The sequence below is a fragment of the Gracilinanus agilis genome, chromosome 4, assembly GCF_016433145.1.
Source record: "Gracilinanus agilis isolate LMUSP501 chromosome 4, AgileGrace, whole genome shotgun sequence".
Classification (NCBI taxonomy): Eukaryota; Metazoa; Chordata; class Mammalia; order Didelphimorphia; family Didelphidae; genus Gracilinanus; species Gracilinanus agilis.
In genome coordinates this window covers 269,040,257-269,049,196 of record NC_058133.1, presented here as the reverse complement: position 1 = coordinate 269,049,196, position 8,940 = coordinate 269,040,257, and the positions used below count along the sequence as shown (strand labels likewise).

Here is an 8,940-nt window from a genome sequence, read left to right as displayed (position 1 = left end):
GTCTAATTACTCAAAAATACAAGGAGCTGAATTAATTGTAGAAAAAAATCAAGCCATTCCCCACAATCGATAAATGGGCAAGAGACATGAATAGGCAATTTTCAGACAAAGAAATCAAAAGTATCAATAAGCACATGAGAAAGTGCTCTAAATCTCTAATAATTAGAGAAATGCAAATCAAAACAACTCTGAGGTATCACCTCACACCTAGCAGATTGGCTTAAATGAAAGAAGGGGAGAGTAATGAATGTTGGAGGGGATGTGGCCAAATTGGGACATTAATGCATTGCTGGTGGAGCTGTGAACTGATCTAACCATTCTGGATGGCAATTTGGAACTATGCTCAAAGGTCTATAAAAAAATGCCTGCCCTTTGATCCAGCCATACCATTGTTGAGTTTGTACCCCAAAGAGATCATAAATAAACAGACTTGTACGAAGAGGATCTCTTTTTAAGGATTTGCTTTTTCTACTAGCATTAAAGAATCCACCAAATTGACATTAGCACCACCCTCTGGACCAAGGCCATAAGAAGAATTCTCTGGCCCCCTTTTCAAGACATAATTCCAAACAGACAATGCTTTGTGGTGGCGATAAGGATGATAAATCCCGAGAGTTGGGTTCTGGGAGTCATTCTTTTTCTCTCTCTAGCTCTAAGATGATGATTTCTCACCTTGAAAAACAACCCTCTCAGGCAATCACTCACTTGCCTCAGCATATTTACTTGGCACGCTTGGCAGTGTTTGTTAACAGGCACAGAGAATTGGGGAGGATAAAAAACTCTGTCTTGATGAGCTAGTGGTCATTCTAGGTCAGGTACAAAAGGGAATGATTACTAAAGTCATCTAAAGCACTCCCACCCCTACATACATTTCTGCCTATAAAAAGGCAAATTTTAAATAGGTATCATTTTCTAAAGATTAATGTGGGTTTATCACTTTTAAAATATCACTCACCCACTATGTTGGAAGGAAGAAGAAACTTTTGGAATCATTCCTGTTCCTAAGAAATTGAATCATATTTCTACATTGGTTTAGTAAGTCATAGGTCACCTAAACTGCGCAAGTACTATTATTGGCTCCATTTTACAGATAAGGTACCTGAGGCTTAGAGAAGTGATGTGACTTTTTTTACTTTCCCATATTAAAGGTCCAGGTGTTCAGGAATGAGGACTTGAACTAAGGTGATCTAATTTAGAGGGAGGGAGGGAGGGAAAAAGGGTGGGAGGGAGTGAAGAAGGAAGTGAGGGAAGAACAAAGAAATAAATGAACAAATGGACAAAAGAAGGAACAAACCAACAAACTAACAAAGGAATGAAGAATGAAGGAGGAAAGAAGGAATGAAGGAATGAACTTACAAATGGATGAATGATGGAAGGAAGAAATTGTTTTTATAACTTCTCTGTTAGGGGGAAAGATCAATACATCATCCATATTGAAAATGTATGCCAAATGAAGGAACAAAGGAAGGAATGAACAAATGGGTGAAGGAAGGAAGAAAAGATGTAGGAACAAAAGAAGGAAAAGGAACAAAGGAAGAACAAAGGAATGAAGAAATGAACTCACAAATGGATGAAGGAAGGAACTCACTCACAAATGGATGAAGGAAGGAAGGAAGGAAGGAAGGAAGGAAGGAAGGAAGGAAGGAAGGAAGGAAGGAAGGAAGGAAGGAAGGAAGGAGGAGGGAGGGAAGGAAGAAATAAGAAGGGAGGAAAAGGGGGAGGGAGGAAGGAAAATAGGAAGAGAGGAATGGAGGGAGGGTGGTTGGTTGGTTGGTTTGAATATATATAATTGACATAGACTGAAAAAAGCTTTATAAGCCAGACAGAAGAAATTGAATTTGATGCATGACCTATACTAATACACAAGATGAATTTGAGGGGAAGATTGAAGACAAGGAGACCAGCTCAAACTTTGTTATAATAATTCAGTTGTGATACAAGACCAGGATGGGAAAACTAGGAATTAAGTGGTCACAGCAGTAATGGAGGACGTTTAAATGAGAGTCTTGGCAGGGCTTGGTGACAAACTGGATATAAAGAATGAGGCCTCAAATGTCTAATTACAAGACTAGTGCCACTGATAAAAGTGGCATAATTGTAAAAGGTAGCTGGTTTGGAGGAATGATGATGAGTTCAGTTTGGATCACATTGAGTTTAATGTAACAATGAAATACTCAACTGTACATGTACTGTAGACATTTGGAGATGAAGGAATGGAGTTAATATGAGATATTAATACTAGAAATGCACATTTGAGAATTATCTACTCAAAAATGATGGCACAAATTACTTCTCTTATACTCACAGTTGACTTACCTTTGCATTGCCTATTTAATATGCATCTAATCCCATGTTTAATGCTGATTCAAGTTTAACAAAATGATACATCATTTTCCAATTTAATTCAATCCAATACTTATTAAGCCCTTACTAGGAGAGGCAGCATGGTATAAATAGAGAAGGGAATTTAGAGCTATAGGACCCAGGATTCTCCTTATTACGCTGTGATACTTAAGTGTTCTAGGCCTTACTTTACTCAACTGTAAATATGAGAGAATATGACAAGTAGGCCATCTCTTGCACATACAGCAATAATTCTAGCTTCAATCTCCTAAAGGAAGGCTGGCTATATCTTTCCCCAAGACAATAGGGGTACTTTTGAGTTGGAGTATCTTTCTCTAATGCTATTGAGTCTCCCAATTAATACGCATTAACTTTTATAGAGGAATATTTATTTGGTAGATATCACAGAAACAGAAGAATAACATTCCTCCCAGCATATTCTTTCTCCCTTGTACCACTTTGGTACCTGAGGAGATTGAGTTCATACTTATTGCTGTTTCTAAATAATACCATTCTCATCAAATTCACCTCTTGATGTGGTATGGCTTCAAGTGATATCAAAGCTTAATCTTCCAGGAAGATAAAAACTCTAAAAATCAAATATTACAAGGGAATATACATGAAAAGGAATAATGTGAAGTAATTTTGATGAGGAGTAGGTTGGAGCCATTTTATGGAAATATTTAAGTCTGAGTATAAGCAGTTTGGATTTTATCCTAAAGGCAATTAAAAGCCCTATAAAGTTTTTAATTAGAAAAATGTAATTTTACCTAAACCTTAAGAAAATTATTTTGGTAAATTTTCAAGCCTAGATCAGGAAGATGAGATAGTAGAGGAAGGAAAACCAGGCTATTAAATTAATCCAGATGAGTGATGATGAGACCTAACTAGAGTAAAGACAGAGTGGCTACAGAAATGAGGGGCAAATGTGAGAAATACTGAAAATGTATCATCCATAGGACTTGTCATCTGATTAACTGAGCTAAGATGAAGAAGAAAGAAAAATCAATTACTGGAGTTCCAAGTCTAGCTTACTAGAAGATGGTGTGCCACCAATAAAAAATAGAAAAAAATTGGAAAGAAAGGCAAATTTAGGGAAAAAGGGAATCAGTTTAGTTTTTACAAATATTGAATTTGAAGTAATTAAGAAATCAACTTCTTTTTGAAAAAGCAAGGTCAGAAATGAGGCTTGCAATGTCAGAGGAAATGAGTGAGAGGAAAGTTGAAACAAGGAAAAGAGATTATTTTTCTGTGGTGGGATGGATTACACAACCTTTGAAAGGAAGGCCTGATCATATTTGTAGGGAGTATCTTATAGATAAGGAAAGGATGAAATTGAGAAATTGATGAAATGATTGACTTGGTCAAGTTAATAAAAGTGACAAAAAAAGAAGATCAAAGTCACAAAGTAGAGAGATTAGTCATTATGTGGAGAATGTTTACATCCTCTAAAACTAGAGCAATGGAGGAGAGGAAAGGTGAAGATTTGATGAGTTTTTGAGCTTGGGGGGGAAAAAAAGGAGAGTTTAGAAGAACTGGGGAAAAAAGAATATCTTCCCAGGAAATTAGGAGGCAATAAGAGTTGACAAAAAAAAAGTAAAAATGACAGATGTTGGAAAGAAGTTGGACGGAGTGTAAGAAAATAGGCACATTAATACACTGTTGGTAGAGCTGAATTGGTCCATAGAAAGCATTATGGAAGTATGCCAAAAGTTACTAACCATGTAGATCCAGTAATACCACCACTAGGTCTATATCAAAAAAGAGGGAAAAGACCCAGATGTACAAAACATTTAAAGCACCTCTTTTTGTAGTGACTATCAAAGAACTGGAAACTAAGAAGGTATACATCAATTGGGAAATGGCTAAATAAATGAATGTAATGGAATACTGCTGTAAGAAATGATGAGAGGGACAGCTTTAGGGAAATTTTGTGTGAAATGATGTAGAATGGAATGAGCAGAATCAGGAGAACATTTTATACAATAACACTGTGGAAAAATTTTTTTAAGACTTGAGAGGTTGGAGTCAAGATGGTGGAAAAGGTATAGGGACTCACCTGATTTCTACCAAATTGCCCTCCAAAAAGTAGTAATACAACACCTCAAAACGAATTCTGGAACAGCATGACACAAAAAGACAAGGTGAAATAATTTTTCAACCCCACACAAATTAGAAGGCCAGAATGAGGGATCTAATGCACTGGAGAAGAGGTGAAGGACAGCGCACAAGGGCAGGCCCCACCCAGACAACAGGCCTTGGGTGCAACTGAAGCAACAACCAAGTCACAGATGGTAAAGTGGGGAGGTGGGAGAATAACCGCTCAGAAGGAGATTATAAGGGTGCCTTTGGTAGCTCTGGGTGCAAGACTCTTGTCATATTGCCCATATGCAGAACCAGGGCTCAGTCCTGGGGTTCAGAACGTCATAGAGTGAGGAGGAGCACCATTATATACCAACACTTGCAGCTACAAGAGAGCAGAGGACCCTGGTCACAGTTCTAAGGAGTAAAACATGCTTGGGGTCACTCAAAGACCAGAGCACAGGCCCAGAGAGCATTAAACACAACTCTTCTTACATCATTCTGAGTGGGATGAAGTCACTAACAGTGGATCTCACAACTGCAATAAGTCCACCAACATAGAGGTGAGAGACAAAAGTATAATACAGCAATTTATTCTTTTGTGAAAGGGACATTCCCTGCTCTGGATGCTTGAGGAATATCCAAGTATTGAGTTCAGAGACCCAATTTATAGGGTCTTCTAATCATAGAAACTCCCCCCTCTCCACTCCCCTTCCTTTGTTCCAGCCAGGTGCTGGTCATAACAGGAATTTTCTTTGACATCTTTAAGTTATCTTAAGTGAGTTATCTTATCTTTTAGGTGTTCTAGGGCTTAGTCAGAGGTGGAGGGGGGTGTTCTAAAAGGAAGGTAAAATGCTGACTTCTATCTAGGTTCTTAAAAATATTGGGGTGAAACACTCCTAATGAGAAAGACAGATTATATCCCATTCAATACCACCTTGGAAGAACTGAAAGCAGATAGATCCCCAGTGCCAGTTCTGAAGGCAGATACCAAAAGAACCTGAAGCTTGGAACAATGCTCCCTTCATCACAATTACAGAGCCCAATTTTATGCGTTTTTTAAACTAAAAGAAAAAGTAGGAAAATGAGCAAGCAACAACAACAACAAAAAGAAACAACATTAAAAGTTATTTCAGTGACAGAGGAGACTCAAACTCAGGAGACAACAAAGATTGCTGCATCTAAACTTCCAAGAAAAATTGGAATTGGTCTCAAGTCCAAAAAGAATTAATGGAAGAGCTCAAAAAAGATTTTAAAAATCAATAAGAGATATGGACTTGGGAAAAGAAATGAGAGTGAGACAAGAAAATGATGGGAAAAAAGAGTCAACAGCTTGGGGGGGGGGGGAAGGGAACACAAAAAACATTGAAGTAATTCATACCTTAAAAAAAGAATAGACCCATTGTTAAAGAGGCATAAAAATCCAAAGAAGATGAGAACTCTTTCAAAACCAGAATTGGCCAAATGGAAAAACATATACAAAAAGGCACTGAAGAGAAAAACTTTTGGAAAGACAGAATTGACTCTTTGGGGAAAGAGGTACAAAAAATCACCAGGAAAAAACTCTTTACAAAGTAGAATTGGCCAAATAGAAAAGGAGATACAAAAGTTCACTCAAGAATATCATGCCTTCAAAATTAGAATTGGACAAGAGAAGCTCCATGACTCCATGAGACATCAAGGAACAATTAAAGTCAAAAGAATGAAGAAAATGAGGAATATCTCATGGGGAAAACAACTGATCTTGAAAATAAATCTAGGAGAGATATTTTAATCATTATTGGACTATCTGAAAATCATGGTATCAAAAAAAAAAAGAACTTAGACATCATCTTTCAAGAAATCATCAATTGAACCAGAGGACAAAATAAAAATTGAAAGAATCTACTGATCACCTCCTGAAAGAGATCCCAAAAGGATAACTCCCAAGAAGATTGATAGCCAAATTCCCAAACTCCAAGGTCAAGGAGAAAATACTGCAAGCAGTCAAAAAGAAACAATTCAAATATCATGGATATGGATATGGATGTCACAGCCAGGATAACACAAGACTTAACAGATTCTACATTAAAGGATAAGAGGGCCTAGAATTTTATATTCCAGAGGACAAAAGAACTAGTACTTCAACCAAGAAGCACTTACCCAGCAAAACTGAGCATAATCCTTCAGAGGGGAAAAATGGATATTTCAGTGAAATAGAGGACTTTCAAACATTCCTGATGAAAAGATTAGAGCTGAATGGAAAACCAGACTCTCAAATACAAGACTCAAGAGAATCATAAAAAGGTAAACAGGAAAGAGAAATCAAAAGACATTTAATAAGATTAACTTGTGTACATGCTTACACAGGGAAATGCTCCTTGCAATGTCAAAGAACTCTGTCATTATTAGGGCAATTTGAAGGAGTATACACAGACAGAAGGCAAGAGTATGAGTTGAATATGATGGAATGATATAAAAAATTAAAGCATGAAAAAGAGGAATGTGTTAAGAGGATGGGGAAGGGGAATATAAAATTGGGTAAATTATTGCACATAAAAGAAGAATAAAAGAGATTTCACAGTGTAGGGGAACATAGGAGAGATGGTGAAGAGAACATGTGAAACTTTATTCTCATCAGAACTGGCTCAATGAGGAAAATCATACACAATCAATTATAATTCCAGGGGACTGATAATAAAACATGCTGTCCATCTCCTGGCAGAGACATGAAGATCTCAAGATATAAAAGGACACTTTTTTATATGGGCAATGTGGGTATTTGGTTTTTTTTACTATGAATATTTATATTTTGTTTTGTTTTGTTTCAAATTGAGGAGGTAGAGAAAAATAGATTTTTTCCTAATAAAAAATTAAATTAAAATTTCACATTCTATAGATTAGGCTTGGGAAAATAAACTAGTACTCTTTTTAAAAATTTTTTATTAATAGAATTTATTTCCAGGTATCTCACCCTTCTCTGTGCCCTCTCCACACCATAGAAGGTATGATCCAGCAAATAGATATGTATGTATAGATTACATCTTTCATGTTTTTATTTCTCAGTTCATCCTTTGATGGTGAATATTCATGAGTTGATCTTCAAGTATTAAATCTATAGCTGTATATAATGTTCTCTTGGTTCTACTCATTTTACTCTTCATTATCTCATGTAGTTCTTTCCAATTTTGACAACTCCAATTCATTGTTTCTTAACACAATCATATACCACAATTTATTTAGTCATTCCCTAGTTGATAGACCTCTCTTCAATTTCCTGGTCTTTGCAATAGTATTGCTGAATCTAAGGGTGTACATAATTTTATAACTCCTTAGGCATAATTACAAATTGCTCTCCAAAATGGTTGTATCAATTCACAGCTTCACTAATAGTGTATTAGTGTCCTCCATTTTTCCATATCCCCTTCCACATGTGTCACTTTACCCTTTTTAAAATTCAACCAATCTGAAAGTTGTTAGATGATACCTGAGAATTGTTTTGGTTTGCATTTTTTAATCAGTAGTGATTTAGAGCATTTTTTCATATATGTATATATGGCTCTGCTTTCTTTATCTGAAAACTATCTGTTCATATCTTTTGTGCATTTATCAATTGAGGGATAACTCTTATTCCCATTAATTTAACAAAGCTCTCTATATATTATAGATATCTATCTGAGAGACTATGAATTTTTCCCCCAATTCATTTGTACAAAAACTTTTCAACTTAATATACTAAAAATTATCCTTTTATATTTCATAATGCTTTCTTTTCTTACTTATACATTCCTCTCCAATCCATAAATCTGATAGGTATTATGTTCCCTGTTGTTTTAATTTGTTTATGATATCTTATTTTATGTCTTGATCATACACTTATTTTGATTTTATCTTAGTGAATGGTGTAACATATTAGTCTATACCTAGTTTCTGCCAAACTACTTTCCAAGTTTTACCAGCAATTTTTACAAAATAGTGATTTCTTATCCCTTAGCCTGGAGCTATACTTTTGTCAACTAGAAGGTTACTATGATTTTTTACTACTTTTTGTTATATGTCTGTTCTATGCAACCTTTCTGTTTCTTAGCCAGTACCATATATATGTTTGTGGTAATTAATGCTTTATAACAGTTTAAAATCTGGTACTGTTCAATCTCTTTCCTTTACATTTTTTTAAACATTTATTAATATTCATTTTTAACATGGTTACATGATTCATGCTCCTACTTTCCCCTTCGCCACCCACACTCCCCCCACCCATGGCCGATGCACATTTCCACTAGTTTTGTCTTGTGTCCTTGATCAAGACCAATTTCCAAATTGTTGGTGGTTGCATTGGTGTGGTAGTTTCGAGTCCACACCCTCAATCATGTCCACCCCGACCCATGCATTCAAGCAGTTGTTTTTCTTATATGTTTCCTCTCCTGCAGTCCTTCCTCTGAATGTGGGTAGTGTTCTTTACCATAAATCCCTCTGGATTGTCCTGGGTCACTGTATTGCTGCTGGTACAGAGGTCCATTACATTCAATTTTACCA

The 8,940-nt window shown here is 36.1% G+C and overlaps 1 protein-coding gene across 1 annotated transcript in view; it reads left to right on the top strand.

Moving 5' to 3' along the window:
• Positions 1-8,940, top strand: part of KIF6 (kinesin family member 6) — a 540,790-nt gene that overhangs the window by 340,181 nt on the left and 191,669 nt on the right. The window lies entirely within an intron of this gene.